Below are 18,058 nucleotides of genomic sequence, written 5' to 3'. Positions count from 1 at the left end.
GCTGCCAGAAAAAAGAACATTATTTGGGTTCTTGCCCGCTTGTCACAACAAGAAGGACAGGTAGTCAGCAGCTGGACAGGCTTCAATATCCTGACTTGTGATGAAACAGTGGTCATCCCCAACACTTTAGGCTACCTGCCCACCATCAATGCTCCAGCAACACAAATGGCAACTGTCAAAGAGATGCTTAACCAGTCGTTAAGAATCATGCAACAGTTAGGCCTGAAAAAGATTGTTTGTGTCCTCGACCAAGCTCTTTATGCAAAGGCTGTTGAGATCGCATGGAAACACAGTGAGTTCCAAAACATCATTCCCAGACTTGGGGAATTCCACACTATTTGCACAATGCTGGGAATACTGGGAAAGCGTTTTCAAGATGCTGGACTCCGAGACCTTTGCATTGAATCTGGTGTTGTCGCAGAAGGTTCTGTAGCTGGTGTATTGGATGGTCGCAAGTACAACAGGGCAGTGCGACTACACAAGCTTTTTTATGAGGCTCTCATGCGGCTGGAATGGAATGGTTTCCTGTCCTGGTTGGAAGATAACCACCCAACTGCCAGAGTTCACCTTGAGGAAACACAAAGGTCAATTTTCAGCCTCAGGGAAAAGATCTCACAGGATGCTTTGAAGAAGGCCCTTGAAGGCAGCTCTTGTACCCGTATCATGGAGCTTTTTGAAGTATACAGCGACTTCCTTAGAAATGACAATAGCAGTCTATCTGCCTTCTGGATGTCTTACTTAGACATGGTCGAAATCTTGTTGGGACTCATTCGGGCATCTAGAGAGGGAGACTGGATCCTTCACTTGGCAAGCATTCGACAAATGATTCCTTGGTGTTTTGCATATGACAGAATCAATTATGCACGATACCTTTCCTACTACTATGCCCAAATGTCTCAACTGCCCTCCACACACCCAGATGTGTTCAAAGAGTTCATGGAAGGTGGCTTCTCTGTTCAGATGGGGTCCACCAATCCCTTTGGTCGAATCCCTGTTGACCAAGCCATAGAAGAAACTGTGAACAAAGATACCCAGACAGCTGGAGGGACAAAAGGATTCAGCCTGAAGCCAGGAGCTGTGACCAAATACTACCTAACAGCTGAGTACAGAAGTGCGTTCCTCAGACAGCTGAGAGACCTGATAGGTCAAGGCAACTCCAAGCTGTCCCATCCAGATCTGCAGGCTCCAAGGATCAAAAGAGATGAAGAGGATGTCAAGTCTCTTATTGACCTTATGGAAAATAATTGGCTTAATCCTATGGCCCTCAATGGCATTGATCTGGTTAGTCTCTCCACTGGCTCCATTGCTCCTCCTGATGTGACCAGGGATCTCTTGAGAGCCTCTGAGATAGGGGAAGAGGCCTACCAGGAATTCAGACAAACAAGGCTAGAAGAGGACCCACCATCTTTTAAATTCTTTGACAAGATGACCAAACAAGGCCTGAAAACATTCTCTGATATCAACACAAAAAGATCTCATGGAAAGAAAGGTCAGGATGTCATTCTAAAGGCTGATAGAAACCTGTTCAGTCACATGATCCTTGTGGCTGAAAGCAGGAAGGTTAATATGAGGGATGTCCTAGCTCACCCACTTGGCCCATTGCCATGGGCACTGGCCAATGCTGATGGTACTTTACGAAAAACCAACAAGGCTGCACTTGCCAGAGAACTTGAAAAGAATGTATCTCCAGCAGAACACATCCCAACACCATCTACCTGCATCATTGATGGGATGAGCCTTATTCAAAAAATGAATGGCGACAACAGAACCTTTTCAGAGGTGGCAAAGTCAGCATTGGTGTGGGTCCTCCAAGAAGGTGCACAAAGTGAGAGAATTGATGTTGTTTTTGATGTCTACAGCCAGACTTCTATCAAAGATGCTGAACGAGTCAACCGGGGTGCAGACACCACTCTCCAGCACAAGAACCTTGTAGGTGGACACTATGTAAGACAGTGGCGGAAATTCCTCTGCAGTTCCTCCAATAAGAGCAGTCTGATAAAATTTCTGGTGGAGGAGTGGAAACACCTACAGTATAGAAAATTGCTGCATGACAAAGTTCTGTTCATGACCTGTGAGGAAACCTGTTACAAGCTGACAAAGGAGAAGTGTGAGGAAGTAACAGAGTTGCACTCAACACACGAGGAAGCTGATACACGTTTACTCCTGCATGCATTGCATGCATCCAATGCAGGCTCAAAAGCAGTTATAATCACAGCTGAAGACACAGATGTCATGGTGCTCTGTCTTTCATTCCAGAAGTATATCACCTGTCCTATCTATCAGAAATGTGGGACACAAAATCGCACACGTTTTCTTGATATCACTAAACTGGTAGGCTCAATTGGATCAAGCGTGTGTGACAGCCTAATTGGTCTACACGCCTTCACAGGCTGTGACACAGTCAGTGCATTCGCTGGTCGAGGGAAGCTGTATGCTTTGAAGATGTTGAGAAAAGACCCCTCATGCCAAGAGACTTTCAGTCAACTGGGAAGGTCATGGGATGTAACTGACGATCTATTCCAGAAAATTCAGAAGTTTACCTGTTGCATGTATGTAGCTAATAGCAGCACTGGTAAAGTTAATGAACTGCGTTACCAACTGTTCTGCACAAAAAGGGGAGAAATTGAGTCTAGTCAGCTGCCACCATGTAGAGATTGTCTTTATATGCATGTTCAAAGGGCAAACTATCAAGCAGCAATCTGGAACCACTGTCTACAACCTTCTCCAATGGTGCCAAGCCCAACTTTACATGGATGGACTGTCAATGATGGCAAGTTAGCCATTCACTGGATGCGCTCCCCACCTGCACCTGATGTGGTCTTGGAGCTACTTTCATGCAAGTGTGTGCATTCATGCAAACTTCCAGATTGCACATGCCTGTCAAATGGACTGTCCTGCACAGATATGTGTAGATTGCAGTCCTGCAGCAACCAAAAAGAAGCCCATGATCCACAGCCTGAAGTTGAACTTGGGGAGTTAGATGAAACAAATGATGACCTGTGGGAGTGAATGTTCTGATATGATAAACATATTTTGATGTTTGCAGAGTACCTTTGAAGGCCTGACACATGTGAAATCTTCTGGTTTCTTGACAGTTTTATGTTGTTGTTGGGTATTTATAAAGATAAATGATTATTCTGTATTGAGTTGAAGACATGCATAAAATGAGATTTTAATCTCACTGAATCTGGTCTGCTTTCTTAGAATAACTGTCCAATCAGCCCCCCAGAATGACATAATATGGGTAAATTATATATTTCCTGAATCCTTAGAGTCGTGCCAGTCTTGCAATGTTTGTATTTTGTGTCTCTCATGCTTCCTGATGCCACAGGACTAAAAGACGAAAGATGATTTAGGCAGAAATGGCAGAAAAATGTGTGTGATAAAAGGTTTGAAGAGCTCCAGTGTCCTCTGTACTTGTCAAAAGTATTCGCAAAAGAGCTTGAATGAAAGCTCAGAGTGTCCTCTTTAAAATGATACCAAACATAATAATATAATCATTTAAATATGTCCTTAACAAGGGCCAATACCAAGTTATGCACCAGTGTCAAAAATGCATTTTTTCAATGGGCGAGGGTCTCTTTAACAGCTGATAACCATAATTTAGCTGTGACTTCAGAAGGGTTATCATACCAAAATGTTGACTACAGACATGTATCTTTTCAAAAAGTATAAGCAACCTTTGCCACCTTGAGTGGTACCGACATCTCATCTGGCCCATGGACTAAGTGACTTTTAACCCTCGAGAGTTTCATCATAATGTCACATCATTTTTTCACTGGTTTTTTGGCTAAAGGGCCGATGTGACATATATGTCACAATGATTTTTATCTGATTTGATTTTTTATCTGAAGTGCATTTGTTCAATACATGTGTTTACAACACGTTTATGTAATAAAGGATGTGTTATGTAGTCATTAGAATCCTTGACTGGTCAAATCTTACCTTTAGCAAGTCGATAGAGCCTTTTTAAAATTTGCTAGCTCTGCATCTGTAAACACAAAATCACCTACAAACAAACCAGCCTGTTTGACCCCAATGGTACAGTAAATCACTCATTAAGGAATATGACATGCAGTTTTTATTTAGTAAACAATGTTTAGCTTTTAATCTTAGTAAAACTGAGGGAAAATCGCTGCATATCAATTTACGATTAATGAATTCCTTGATAATTTGCATCCCTATTCTGACCTGGAAGATTGAGAAGATCGGACCAGTTGTATTTTGGAATATTTGAATGCTTTTTTGTGGAATACTTGATGCGGCCCAGCCTCACCCAGCCTCGACCCCCATCGCCCTCCCCCCCCCTTCCCGGGTAAGTTGAGTTTGAGACCCCTGCTGTAGATCTTTGTTTAAAAAAAAAAAAAAGAAGACATATGGTCTTCTTTTTTTTTTTTGGGCCTCGTTGGCGCCTCCGGCCGCCCGTGTGTCGAGCAAGCCGCCTCCTCCTACAGCCAATCGCGAGGCCGAGTGCTACCACGAATTGACCACGAATTGACCAATGACAGAGCTGCCCTCTACCACGATTCGCCAGCCCCCGCCCCTGGCAACGAGCTGGCCAATCACAGCTCGGACCACTGCTCGAGGCGGATGTGGCCCGGTCACGACGCTGTTGCTATGGCTTCGTCATTCCCTTTACTGAGCTACGTCGCCGTGGACGGCTATCAGGATAATTTACCCCAGTAACCGTCTGCAAGCTTAATTTCTACCGGAGACTCCGACGTGTCGGTGAGTGTCGTTGTGTACATGCTGGTATGTGATTGTAAAGCGCTACGTTTGTGTAGCAATGTATGTATGAACGTTAAATTCACAGTTACCGACGGCTCAGATGGAATAATTGATCATAGACTGGCCTCTGTGTTGTTTACACCTATAAAGCATTTGACTGGGAGAACGCTACATTTAGTGTGTTTTAGCAAACATTTCCATTTACAGCGTTAGCTTCGGCTAATCAGCTACAGACAAGCCTCTTGTTATTGTTAGCTTTAGTTAGCTCTCTCTTTGTCTTCAGTTAGCGTAACTTTCAATGGACTTTTATTACTGCAGTGTAGTGTAGTATTACTGTGTCATAGCATCACTGTATTGGTTTTCAATATCCTATGATCATGTAGTTGTTATAATTAAATTATTGTTTTGTGTTAAAGTGAGGAACTCTCTCTTAGTGTTCTGATAAACATTATGCTTCTCCTCCTTGTTCTTCTATTGTTGTTCTTTTATGACTAGTTACTGACAGACATGGATCCTGAAGCTGGTGGACTACACACCACCAAGGAAATACACTGGTACAGTTTCCTAATGTCTGGAAAAACTCATTTGTATTTAGGTTTAGTGCATATATTAGTACATGACATATGATTTGATGTGTTTGTTTGTGTGTATGATTTTCAGGAGAGCTTATGGGGTGGAGTATCTATATGACCAGGAGTTTGAGGACGTCACTGTCCCCTTGCTGGATGCTCCTCCACTCACTGGTACATCTGCCACAGCACCTCCACTCACTGCAGGCTTTATAATTGTGAATTATAAGACAGCTACTGTAATATCTGGTCATTATTTTTCAAACTAGCATGCACACTTATCTTTTATTGCTATATTTCACACTGCCTTAATTTTCCAGGTGTTTCATCGGGTCCCAAGGGCAGCCAGACCTGTTCGACTCCATTCAAGAAAACTCTACAAGTCCTTGCCTTGCTTCAATCATCTCTATGATTGTGACCTGGATGACTGAGACTCTTCATCAGCATACACCAGTGTGTTGTCAACAAAGCCGTGTGATGGCTGAGACCACCATCCACCTGCCTGAGGTGAACACAGCAATGCTGGCATGACGGTGAGTAAATCATGAAGTATGTGTACCATGTCAGCTGTATTTGTGGAATATATTGCTTCTGTAAAACTACTGTTTTGTTGTTGTTGTTTTTTTCAGGTACAACAAGCAGAGTCGGGCTCGGGAGACCGAGGTGCTTCAGCAAGCCATTGAGTCTCCAAAGCCATCCACCCTTCAGAGATAAGCTCTCGACCTTGGCTGCAGGGGACAACCTGCACAGCTTTACCCTGCCAGCCAATACAGCAGCATGGCCAGGTTTAAAAGGCAGCTGGTGTTTGGGGGAGACAGACCCCCATCTCTTCTCTGAATCTTGAGGCCAGCCCGGCATCTGCTTCACTGCAGCATCCTGCCACCAGCGCAGCATCTTTGCTGCAGTGTATATCAGTGTGTATATAGTGTAAATAAACACATTCTTTTGGTATCAGTTTCCCCCTCTGTGTAATTCAGTTAATAATAATGTTCAGGTAGTTGGGCATGTACAGCTTCATAGAATGATAGTAGATTGAACAACAGGTCTGCCAGACAGTATTGTTTGACCTCTGGAATGTGTGGATTCTTAAAACTGTGAATCTGCCTTTATCACAATTAAATGAGGCTATAAATGATACAAAAGCTTTTGTTCGGTTTTTACAGGATTTGTAAATACAGTCTGATTTCAGTGTTTGTAAATACCATTTGACTCCATAAAATACTTTGATAAAAAATGATGTTTATCCAAATATGAATTTAGACTAATATTAAGAGGCTTTATGAGCAGTAAAGACTGCAAATAAACTCCTACTGGTCCTTTACATGTGCTCAATGTGAGCAATATTCCCCCCAAAAAGTTACTGAAAATTAACATCTAAAAGGTTTTTTCCATTGTTCTTATATATTTGGGTTTGTGGGGGTTAAGCAAGAGTCTGGAGCCATTGATGAGCCTTATATTGCAGACAAGGTCGGTATACAAAAAAGGATGTTAAGAAAAATGCAGACTAACATATTACACCTTGTTATTAAGGATAAAATTATTTATACAATCCATATTAGCTAAATAGCAGATTGCATTTATTCCACTCAATGCATGCATGTGCAATTGGACTATTACAGCAAATGACACGTGAAATTTGTCACATACAAACGGTGTGCATCACTCTCCTTTCGCTTTGTTTTTAATTATAACATCACCTCGGTAAAATGTCATACAACGACCGATATGTTTCGCATAATTTCAGTGCAAAATATTAACGCGCGATTTGTGGCATCAACGTCAACACATGGGCGCTAGCCTTGGCGCAGTCGGCAGAGCATCAGACTTTTAATCTGAGGGTCCAGGGTTCAAGTCCCTGTTCAGGCAGAATCTTTGTGATCTGTATTCTGGCTCTAAAACAAGTGCCCCTTGTGAGGGTTGACAATTTAGTAGTCTTAGAGTAGCTTTAGAGTATTGGCACACTCTAAAACTGGCTACGCATTACATTTTTTTGTCTATCAAGGTAAAGATGAAGCCAAGGTCAAACAGAGGGGACAGAAGGGGGACAGCCTCAGGATCACATCTGTCATGGATCTGATGAGGTTTGAATTTCTTGGAAAAGGCTACCATCTTTACCTTGATAATTTTTATACCAGCCCACTACTATTCAACAAATTGGCACAAAATCACACAGTAGCTTGTGGAACTATTCGGACCAATCGAGAGGGTTTTCCAAAAACCACTACTAACGACCTGCCAAAGAAGCCTGAGCGGGGAGACATGAGGTGGATCTGTAAGGACAACCTCCTCTTTGTGCGATGGATGGACACAAAAATTGTAAATGTCTGCAGCAGCTTTCATAAGGCATATAGTGGAGCCACTGCACCTAGGCGAGTGAAGGGAGCAGATGGACAAGCCAAAAGTTTTGTTGATAATGCTGCCCCCCGCCACAGCCTCACCAACACATGCATGCCCATGTACAGAGGAAAAACTGGCACTCAGGACCGCAGGAAGTGTGTGGTCTGTGCAGCCAAAGAGAAGGAGAAGGCAAATTAGATGCCAGGCTACAAACTGAAGGACATGAAGACACCCATTTACTGCTCCAGTGTCCCTTTGTCTTGTTCCTGAGAGAAATTGTTTTCTTGAGTATCATGGGATGAGGCAGCTGAGGGAGGAATCACTGATGAATGATGATGCTTTTGTTTCTAGTCCTGTTCACCTTACTTGGATGTGCAATAGTTGTTTTCAGGAGTACAATTTGCACTAATGGTGTTATTTGGTGTATTTTTTGTTTTCTCAGTGCACATTGACATTGATCACTTTGTTCTTCTTCTACTACTACCTTCCCATCAGGGGTTGGCACAGCAGATTACTTGCTTCCATCTATTTTCTACATTTGTGTTGTACATCATTTTTTGAAAAAATGTATATGTTGATACTTTACAGGATGGGATATTTTGCATTATTGCACATTGACCTTTTTTGTTTTTGTTATTTGTTTTTTATTACTGTATATACACATACATAGTTGTTATAATAAAACTACTCTATTTATTTACAAAATCATACATTTTGATGTTTTTCTATTGATTTTATACTGTGCACAATGGTAGAAGTTGATGACGCACAAGGTAAAATAAATACTAAAAGCTCCAGTAGATGGCAATAGACTAGTGTAATGGATATAAGTTGTATTTTCCAGCCAGTTCCCATTGAAAAAGGTAAGTAACCCATTTGGCACAGTGGTGCCAAATTGTGCGTGAGTGTCCGCCTGGTGACATCCTTACTAAAACCTTTGTGAAGCGTTTAGTCTTTGTTCAAATTCTATCAAATTTGGTATATTTGTAGTCAAGGAATAGCTAAATGTGATCAATGGCATCTGTGTACATAGAATCATTGTTGGCTTATTTGGCATTCCTCTGTCAAATAAGAAAAAACTCGAGGATAGAAATGTTACATTTCTCATTTAGTTTATTCTAATTAACTCAGGCATACTAATAGACACAATATTTTGAACAATGCATTCTCTGAGGTCCCTAGATGTCCCTAGACACCAAGAACATGCATATGCACATTACATTATTGAGTCCTGTGAATTTGGTGCCTGTGTGTCAAAGTATTGCTGAGAAATTGCTGGAAATACGGTAAATCAGGTTTGGCTTTTCCACATTCAAGCCAGTGCCATTCAGACACAGAATGGCCAAACCTCCAAAATTGGCTCAGAACATTAGCTCTGGGCCCTGGACATGTGTGCCACTCAGTTAGCTACTTAGCTTTAGCAAGTGGCTAATGAGCTGGAACAAACTTTTTGTCACTCAGTGGTGGGAGTTGAACAACATAGTCAAATATCAGCCTGACATTCCTAGAAGAAGTGATTTTTTTCTTCATTGGAAGGAGGCCTGAGGTGTGTCACATGATTTCTGAGTTATTGCTGGAAATCATGTTTGGATACCTACAGGGTCTCTGTAGGACCCAGAGGACAGAGAGTCCCACAGTGCAGACAGGCCCCCCTCTCATGAAGCCCTGATATACAGGCTGGTGAGGGCAAAGACAGGATTCCCTCACTGCTGGGTAATGCTAGACTCCACACACACAATCCCAGCTTCACATACTACACATACTTCATCAGTCTAATCGTATGAACTGAAAGCTAGCCTTACTAATGCATCTCTCTCTCTTCTTTTCACAGACGATGTGGAGAAGGCCGCACCCAAAGATCCGGTGACAAGATACCGGTTCTTTGGGTACATGGCCGCCTTCCTGACATGCATATACGGGCACAGGACCGGGGTCCTCACCCGTATGCGGGTCAGGGAGGTGGAAAGGGCAGTGGGGGATGATAGTACGGGCTACCTCGTCAGTGTAAATTCAAGATGCCCGCAAAAGAGTTTACCATGAGTTTAAAGCCTCAGAAAGAACCAATGGTCTGTCTTTGTGTGTCTGCTCTTCTTGCAGGTCCTGGACCACAAAACATGCCGTAAATTCGGCCAGGCCTAGGTTTTTCTGGAGCCTGCCGAATTTCAGTGGTTCAGGCGCTGGCTGAGGCTCCGTGGCCGGGCGGTTGCCACAAACTCGTCGTTTTTTAACTCCCTCGGGAGGGGTGAAGCAAAAAACATGACAAAATATTACAAATATTACAAAAAATTGTGCCATATGCACCAACACAGATAAAATGGTGGCCAGGTAAAAAGGCAAAAATTACCCAAGTGCACAAAAAAGTCCCAAATGACGCCCGAGGGTTAAATATAATTTAATTGAGTTAGTTCATCTTAATCGTGTCAAATAGAGCTAAATTAAAGTACATTTGTTTATTAGTAATTAAGGTTATTTGTGTTTGTCCAACCTAAGGATATAATACAATTATTATTATAAAATTACCTTTAAATGAACCTACCACCCCTTAAGAAAAACATGACGGTTGAGGTCCTTTTATTTAAATGCAGCAGAAATAGAAACAGTAAGGTGCATAACATTCCTCCAGGACATAAACCTTTGCATTTCAATATACCAAATTAAGTTGGATGAAACCCCCACATTGCTGGGCTCCTGTCTTCAGAACGTGTAAGCTGCCCTCCTATAGGGTTAAAAAACACAAACACACAACACTCATGTTGATCCTGAGCATCACATAAACATGTGAATCTTTCATTAATATTGAAGTTCCTCCTTTGTTCTGGGAAACTTACAGAAGCTTCTTTGAGAAGTGGTTCAGCTGGGCCATGAACTTCAATGCAGCGGCTTTCTGGTGATCTGCAAGAAGTCATCATTCACCTTGAAAACAGTAGTAGTACAAACAGTATTGTTAGTTGTTACTCTCACACAGACTTGAATGGCTATAAAGAAATGTGAGTTTTCATTTTACATTCATTAATTTATTCATTAATTCAATAATCCATGTATTAAAGTACATCTGCATGCAGGCGGTCTGTGTATGGTGATAAGGTGCAGATGCATAAAAGTACCTGGTTCCAAACTGCACTCTGCACACATCCACATACAGCATCCTGTCAAATGCCGCTGAGTTCATCCAATGAGTTCTTTTTTATTTTATTTTTATCTATAGCGCCAGATCACAACAGAAGTCATTTAATGGTCCCTTACTATAGAACACATTTATACCTTTTCCTTTTACTAAACAAAGTCATTTCAGCACGTTTACAGGTCTCCCCTGCTCTGTGTCGTACGGCGCAGTTCCAGCCCGATGCACACCCAGCAGCACAGACACACATGCAGGGGAGCAGGCACCCACCAGCAGACAAAAAATATATAAAAAATAAAATAAAATAAAAAACAAACAGGAAAATGAAGAGAATTGTGGATTTCTGACAGGCAGACTTGTTGGCTAGTTTGTTCATAATTTGAATGAGTACTATCAGTACTTTTATCAGTATTTAAAATACTTTTTATGTAACTGTGTTCATTATACAAGGTCCAAACTCATTTTAAGATGATATGTATGTACAAAATGTACTGATGCGTACAAAAATATATGGAAGTGTGATGCGGTGCACCTAAATTTTGTGCCGGTGCACCTAAGAAAAAAAGTTAGGCGCACCAGTGCAACCAGTGCAAAAAGTTAGTCTAGAGCCCTGTCCTCCCCGCCGTCAAAGTCAGGCACCTCCACCTCCACCTCTGCCGGCACCGCCACACCCCCATTGGATGACGGCTGAGGCTGTAAAAGAAACATTAGATCAGAGCCTGGCATTTTCCTGCCGGTGACAGTGAAATTCTTGCTGGGGAACAATTTGTCTCAGTGGCTGAAGCAGAGGGTTGGCTCTTCAGGAGGCATGGCTCCACCTCCACCGGTGCCTGCACAGCCTCCAGATGTGCTAACTCTGCCTCCTGCTGCACCTGATCCCACCACCCCTCCTCTACCATATAATCTTCACCAGAGCTGGATGATGACTGAGGCTGTAAAAGAAACATTAGATCAGAGCCTGGCATTTTCCTGCTGGTGAAATTCTTGCTGGGGAACAACTTGCCTCAGTGGCTGGAGCAGAGGGTTTCTTCTTTTCCAGCCCCCTGCAGCTTTCTCTGTAGAGAGAGAAGATGAAGTGCATTGTATGTGAATACAATTTACGTAGAAGTGAAGCCATACTGTTACCCTTCACTCACCTCCAGCTGTGCCAGCTTCTCCCGAAGAGCCCGGTTTTTGGCCGCCAGCTCCCTGCACTTGGTGCAGGCCGTCCCCACTGGCACTGCACACAGCCAAGGGCTATATGATCCAGACCATTGATCAGGGTGCACTCCTGTGTGTTCTGTATGTGGTGGGCCTTCATTAGCTGCCTGGAGGCGTACCAGAAGGTCCCACCACATACAGGACATGTAAGCATCTGCTTAGGCTTTGTCATCTGAAAGAAAAAGGGGTTCAAGATTCATTCCGCATTAATATATCATATAGCATAGCATATAGCTGGTTGTACTTGATGCCTGTTGACGTCAAAGAAAAACTGGGAGAAAGGCTGCAATCTGAAATTAATGCAGCAATGCAGGTGGCCTAGATTGAATCCTTTGACTTTTTCTGCTACAGAAAAGTTTTTCAAATCTAATTTTACAGCTACAGATCCTGCAGAATCAAATCACTGAAGCTGTATAAAAGTACATGCATCAACACTGGTAATATGAGCTGTTTTGACCTGCACAGGGATCTATGCTAAGCTATTAGCATGAAGAAGAAACTAGCTTAACTTACAGTTGCTGGAGCTCTCTCAGAATGGTCTGCTCTCTCCCTCTGTCTGCAGCAGAATGAGCTGCTGCACTGTCTTTCCCTCCACCTGGCCCCTCCCTCTCCCCCGGCCAGATGTCCTGCCTGCCCCCTTTGAGAGGGGGGCCTGTCTGCACTGTGGGACTCTCTGTCCTCTGGGTCCTACAGAGACCCTGTAGGGATCCAAACATGATTTCCAGCACTAACTCAGCAATTCTGTGACACACCTCAGGCCTCCTTCCAGTGAAGAAAAAAATCACTTCTTCTAGGAATGTCAGGCTGATATTTGACTATGTTGTTCAACTCCCACCACTGAGTGACAAAATGTTTGTTCCAGCTCATTAGCCACTTGCTAAAGCTAAGTAGCTAACCGAGTGGCACACATGTCCAGGGCCCAGAGTTAATGTTCTGAGCCAATTTTGGAGGTTTGGCCATTCTGTGTCTGAATGGCACAGGTTTGAATGTGGAAAAGCCAAACCTGATTTACCGTATTTCCAGCAATTTCTCAGCAATACTTTGACACACAGGCACCAAATTCACAGGACTCAATCGCAGGAATATACATGTACATACAGTACAATATACATACAGCCTTATACATGTGTGCCAAGTTTGAAGGATTTTTTTAGGCCTGAATATCACCTAACTTGCTGCTGAGGATTTTTATGAGTCTGTGGTTGCCAGTGCCATTTTGTTATATATTCTGAAAAAATAGATGGAATTTGACACAGTTTGTTTCAGTGTGCTGGGTGTAATACTTTATCATGTGCCGCTTTTCGGTGGAGAAGGCGTCCAAAGCTTGCGGGTCGTTGTGCATGTGGGTCATAGCTATGGATCTTTACTCCAAAGAAAGAGAAAACGTGGTTAAAGCACAGGTCAGTCATAAAGGGTGCAGTTTATTATTACTGATACACATGCACATTTGCAATATTTCTTCACAGTCTGCTGTCTGTTCCTTTGTCACTTTGGCTATTCATCTGCCATGCACCGCTCTGTGTGACTGGTCTGCATACTCTTCTCCCGCTACCCTTACCTACGCAGTCAGAGCTGGATACAACCAAGAAAACACTAAGGGAAAAGCAACAACAACTTAAGGAGGTGGAGGATCAGATGAAGGACCTACAAAATGGCTCTGACACAGGCTCGACTGGACAGAGCAGGGAAACTGACTTGGGGGACTCTTGGGGACAGCAGATACGCTGGGAAAAAAATGTTGCAAATCTTGAGCAGGACATCAACAGTGTTGTGGGAAATGTATGCATTGCAACTGCCTGCATTGCCTACTATGGAGCCTTCACTTCCCACCATAGACAGCTGGTAGGTACAGTGTGATGGGATGGTTTAAAACCTTTAGGGCCTCTGTGATAAAGTGTGCAGCTGGTATGGCCAATGTGAGCCTGGTCTAGAGTTTTTTTTTTTTAGAAACATATTGTGAAGAAAGCAGAAACAGCTAATACCATATACCGTATTTTCACGACCATAAGGTGCACCGCATTATAAGGCGCAGTGTCAGTTACACGGTCTATTTCTGTCCTCAGCGCATACACAAGGCGCACCGTACTATAAGGCGCAGGTTACGCTAAAACATACCAGTACGTAAATTGTCGGGGTGAAAATCCCCTTGTTTCCTTCTGATCACCCCCTGAATTAGTTTGTAAGGAAGGAGCGGATAAATTCTGGTCTCAAAATTATAATTTATTAAACAATGAGGCAAATTCTGAGTCGCAGAGCTCTGGGTTGTTGCACACACAGAACCAAACAAGAACAACACAAGAACAGGACAACCAACAAGAACAAACAACCACACAGCAACAACGAACAACGCAACAACAACTGGACATGGAATTCACACATTGATATACCCCATGGGCGTTCCTGCCTGCCGGCCCACAGGGGCATCTACCGCCCCCCTGCAGACCCTGGTTCATACAGCAACTAGACCATTAGTGTTTACTGCCAAATAAGGTAAAACTTCAATTCCTCAAATCTCATAGGTTGTGAGTCCAATCTGGGGGTGACCATAAAACTGGGTACTCAGGAGAAAAACACATTCCTTTAGAATCTGGCTTTTATCAGGTCAAAGGTGCTGCTGTCCTTAGTCTGAATTTATGACCATCTCGTACCAACCGGAGCTCTCTCCAGAGAACAGAAAAACAACTGATCTCATCTGCCACAGCCTGAACTGCAGAAAACAACGTTGTATGACATACTATGAAATTACTTATTAATACATTCAGTATCCGCAAATTACTTTGATTTTCTATAAAATTTCCTAACACATAAACACTTATGAAAATCACATTATTAAGCGATAAACACATATAAACATGAATACTTATATATCTGAACACACTGCATGTTAACACCATGCAGAATAAATTCTTTCACCCAACAATTCCCTCTTTTGAGCTATTATAAGAGCTCACAACAAATCTTCCTCGTCGTCACCTGGCACGGGCACCTCTGCTGCCAGCAGAGGCATCTGATATGAAGGAGAATGAAAACCTGAATCCTGCTTTTCAATTGCTGACACAATTAACCTGTTACATAAACAGTGCACACAGGGAATATAACAACAACAACCACATGTAGTCAAAATACCCAAGAATGCTGCAAAAAAAGTGATTAGTGACATACCATACTACCGCCTTCCAGGGTCCCAGCACCCTAATCAGCCAGTCGTCCAGGGGGTTATCTATCCCTGAGTGCTCATGCAACATACTGGAAAGAGTTCTCAAACCTTCTAAAGCTTTAGTGACCTTACCGTCGGGAGCAGTGTTATTGGGAATGAAAGTACAACACATTTCATCAAACATAGCACATACACCTCCTTTCTCTGCCAATAACATATCCAAAGTCATCTGAAATCAAATCCCCATGCATCGTCTGGATATAATGGGGCAGGTTCAGTGCACAGGTGGGGCCTCGCTGATGCACAGGCAACACAACCTGACATATTTTGCTCCCTCACCTGTTTTACCATCCATCTGAACCAAATATTATCATCCTCATAACCAGTAGATAACGCTAATACATCGAACGGGGTGAGCTTATGGACTACAATGTCGGGTTAGGAGTCCCAACATTGGCCAGGCACTCCGGAAGATTTAACATAAGGGTTGTGGTCCAGGCCAGTAATTGATAACATAATGGGATTCTGCGTGCAGCTCCAATCTCTTTGTATATGGAAATACCCACTGAACAAGATCCGCCCGCCTGAGGTGGTTTTAGCTTTTTTAGGTGCCCAATTTGTGTGCTGCCACCCCAATCCACAAACATAGACGCCATACTGTCTCCACGACACATTATGTCCCCCGCAGTTGATTACTGCGCACAAATCAAAGATAAAAGAGAACTCTGAACCCTTATAGTAGTCTAACTCTATACCTCCCCTGTTTCTCACACATACATCTCCTCCTGTCCCTGGTGCTCTCCTCACCCTGCGTGTGCTGGGCCCTGGATTTGACTTACCATTGGATCCTGGAAAACTGACAAAATAATTATGTACACACAAAAATAAAGTCAAAGATACAACTACAGACATGAAAACACAAGCTCCCAACACCCTCCAGTTACCCCACAGTCCCATCTTGTCAGCTGGAGTCTTCTTGGTAACAGGACCTCAAACCTCTGCTCCTGAAACTTTAGACCTTCCTTTCGACAGCTGACCTTACTGATGACTGTGGTTCGTCTCCTGGTGGGGTGATGCGCTTAACTTCGCCTATCACCCTTAGTTGGAGTGATGCGCTTAACTTCGCCTATCACTCTTAGTCCCACGCTGATCCTGATGATTGCTCATGTATGTGTATTCACCGTCTCATCCTCTTCAACCAAGTAGGGTAGACTACCTACTGGTCACACTCCTGGTTTCAGGGGATTATTCTGCCCCTTTTATTTTATCCTCCTCCTGCTCCTTCTAATGTCGCTCAGCGTTCTCCCTGGTTCTGCACTGGCTCCAGTGATACCAGGTGTCTCCTTTGCCTTTCAGTCGCACCGCGTGGGAGGTGCGCTCCACCACCTGGTAAGGACCTGTCCACCTTGGCTCCGACCACTTTCTCTTTATCACCTTCAGGAGGACCCACTCAGCTGTGTGTGGCTCCTTCTGGACTCTCCATCTCTCCTTTCCCCTTTAATACAAATACTAACACCAAAGCTTTAAATTCATTATATTATGGTTTATATTAATACCATACTGCATACTTCTTCAGTCTCAGCCGGCCAGCTGGTCCAGGAAACTGTCGACCTGTAAGAAGCTCATAGGGTGTACATTATATGGCGTTATTAACAGAACATCAATACAATAGACAATACTTGAACCCATATAAATTTGGTCTGTGCACAGATTTTAGCCAATTTTTGTTTTAGGTTGTAGTTTCATCCTTTCCACTTTTCCCTGTGACTGTGGGTGATACACTGCACCATACCTATGTTTTAGGCCTAAAGTCTGCTCCACCTTTTCCAGGTCTACTCTTAAAATGAGATCCATTCTGGGAATCCATGCTGTGGAATGTAATAGTTAATCAAACAGTTTATCATCCGGTTTAAAACTCAAATACATTAATACTTGTCTCACCCTCTTTTTTCTGAAACAGAACACCATTCACAACTCCACCTGTTTCAGAAACATCAAGATAAAATGGGACTAAGTGATCTAGGAGAACCAGATCGTTATAGAAGTTGAGACAATGAAAGAGACAAGAGTACAGGAGGCACAAAACCTACATCAGTAAATGATGAAGACCAGATGTTATGTGGTAGTGTGGCTAACATCTCCTGAGCCTTATTATGCCTCTACTGTATGAATGGCAACCTAATAAGCTTTAAAGGATGAAGAATTCTAAACACCTATCCTCTGTGCCTATTCATTAGAAATAGCTTTACATTTCCTAACCATGGAGCCTAATTCTTTAATATTATGTGTGGTACAATTACTAAGCAAACAAGTGGCACACTATTATCTGCCATTTTGAGCCATTTAAAACTGTTCTGGTGTTAACTATACATCAGCAGCTACTCCCTCCTCAGTCACAAACAATTTATCTGCTGTGATGGACCAATGTAGTCCCTCTCATTAAGAGGTAGAACCTCTCCTGATAGAAGAGATCCTCACACCTGTCATAGAAGAGAATAACCTACAGGGATCAGTGGACAGCCTATAGGGTCAGAAAGACATTATCCAGGGTTTCCACAGCTGGAATAGACTGAGGAGACCGCCCCCTTAAGGAGACTCAGGTAAAAACGAGTCCAGCAGATATCTTCACAAGACATCTGTATCATAGTGGTTCTCATCAGCCACTGTCCAGCTACTCCAACACTCTGGGAGCATAAAAAGTCTGTCCAGTAAGAAAAGTCACTATTAATCCATCTGGGGAGCACATAATGGAGGTTCCAGTTTTGATCAACAAGTCTCCGCTCATCAAATTCACTGGTGATGAGCTGGGGCGAATGAAACAATGTCTGTGGTGCTGCTAACACAGTTTCACAAGTTCTGTGAATGGCAAAGGTTTCCCAAAAGAAGCCAACCGACGAAATGATTTGAGATGCCGGTGTGATCTTTGACAGCCATTTCCCTGGGGAG

Source organism: Parambassis ranga, unplaced genomic scaffold, assembly GCF_900634625.1.
Source record: "Parambassis ranga unplaced genomic scaffold, fParRan2.1 scaffold_33_arrow_ctg1, whole genome shotgun sequence".
Lineage (NCBI taxonomy): Eukaryota > Metazoa > Chordata > Actinopteri > Ambassidae > Parambassis > Parambassis ranga.
The sequence above is the reverse complement of the archived record's forward strand: the minus strand, read 5'-3'. Positions refer to the sequence as shown.